At 54.2% G+C, this 1,802-nt stretch overlaps 1 protein-coding gene across 1 annotated transcript in view; it reads right to left on the bottom strand.

Moving 5' to 3' along the window:
* Positions 1-1,802, bottom strand: part of LOC104124837 (PWWP domain-containing protein 2B) — a 55,235-nt gene that overhangs the window by 14,925 nt on the left and 38,508 nt on the right. The gene's annotated exons all lie outside the window — the stretch shown is intronic.

Below are 1,802 nucleotides of genomic sequence, written 5' to 3' on the forward strand. Positions count from 1 at the left end.
AAATCCTCTGAAAGACTGAAGCACACAACTGCCTTCACGTCTCCGTTCTGCACCAGAATTTATGCCCTTGGCCTGACATTAGGAATATTATGCTAACACAGCATTTGGACAAATATTTGCCCTGAAACACCAACTCGGAATGGGCAATGCTTGCTGCCTCGGCTTTCCAGAGAGAATTCTGGAGAGAGTGCACTGTCAGTGAAGCGTTTCAGCTTTTTTAATCATAACAAAGTGCTGTACGGGTGAGCCACGAAGAAGCCACCAAGAGACAGAACAGCTACAGACCAAGCACTCGCTTTGCTGTAGGACGCTGCGTTCCCCACTGCCCCCCTCGCCAGCCATCGCTGTTCTGCCAACCACTAGTAAGGGAGCAGTCTCTTGGTGGCGTTACAGAGAGGAAGACTTTGGTCACCGTTAGGCAGAAGGGCACCGAAGAGAAGCCGAAGGCAGCCACTCCGTCACACGTCCCCTTACCAAGGGAAGCACAAAGTCACGGCCGCAGGTTTGCCGGCGCAGAGGAGCCTCCCCCTCCCAGCGGCTGCCCCAGCTCTGCCCCGGGGCCGCGCCGCTTTGCTGCGGGAAGGACCCTAGAGACCTCGCGCCCCCTCACCGGGCAGAGGCGAGGAGGTGACGCCTCCCCAGGAGCAGAAAGCGGCGTTCCAAAGTCACGCACCACCCCAGATCAGCGACAAGAAGAGCAGGGCTTTTCAAGGAGATCACGGGAGAAGAGGCAACGCAGATCCCGCGCAGAATGGCTCTAACCCACTGGCTTCGGTCTCCCGTTCTCAGACAACCACCGGCTGTCTCCCTCCCACCTGATTCCCATGAAGACTCCCACCAAGTTTAAAAATAAAGCTTGCATAAACTAAGCAAGTAGGAATTAGCCCGACTTGGGTACGAAGTCACTGCTCTTCTATGAAATAAAAAGAACCACTGAATTACCTGGACTCCAAAAAGTCTTTTCCCATTATTCACCGAGTGCAAGAACTCGCTGTTCAGACCACAGTTCGACTGGGAAGCTCCAAGTTTGAATGCTGGTGAGTCAAGGGGGTTACGCTGTTGAAACCACATAACTTGGAACAAAATGTTTTTGTTCCAAGAGATATTTCTTTTTTAAACAGAGACAACTGAGAACGTAGGTGTCTTTCAAACGACAACCAAGCAGGCAAGTACAGTTTGTACAGCCAAACAAAGATGACAGCATCATTCATAAAACAACCGAAAGTGATATCATTTCCGAAGCCCTGGCTATAAATTTGGGTTATTTCATGCAATGAGATTGTCCAATTTGGTCACACCAGAAAACTGTATGAGTTTTCTGTTCCTCACGGGGAGACAAGCCCAGCTCCCTCTGCTCCTGCAGGCAAGCCCTCGTCCTGCCCGCTTCCCAGTCTGGCTCCGAGCAGGCAAACGCGCAGGCAGGTCCGTCAAATCCACGAATCCTTCCCGAGGACCCAGTGTGGCACGAAGCTTCTTGCTTGGCAGGAGCAAAGCACTCAAAGGTTAACTTCACGGGACGATTTACGCTTGTAAAGTTAACGTCTTAGCACGCCGTACCCCTGCTAGGTTTGGAACGGCCCGCAGGAACGTGCTCCTGCAGACCCCGGCCTCGCGGCAACCCGGGGGTCAATGCCCTCCCTTGGGCAAGCAAGGAGCGTGCCTGTGCTCAGGTACCTGTGCCCTGCTGCCACCCCACGGCCCCTGCCCCAGGCTGACTCGGAGCGCAGCGTGGCCGGAGCACGGCCCCTGTGCCAGGGCATCGCTTCCGCAGCTTTTCAGCCCAAAGATGCTGCAGCACCAGC

The sequence above is a fragment of the Egretta garzetta genome, unplaced genomic scaffold (genome assembly GCF_000687185.1).
Source record: "Egretta garzetta isolate BGI_Z169 unplaced genomic scaffold, ASM68718v1 scaffold184, whole genome shotgun sequence".
Classification (NCBI taxonomy): Eukaryota; Metazoa; Chordata; class Aves; order Pelecaniformes; family Ardeidae; genus Egretta; species Egretta garzetta.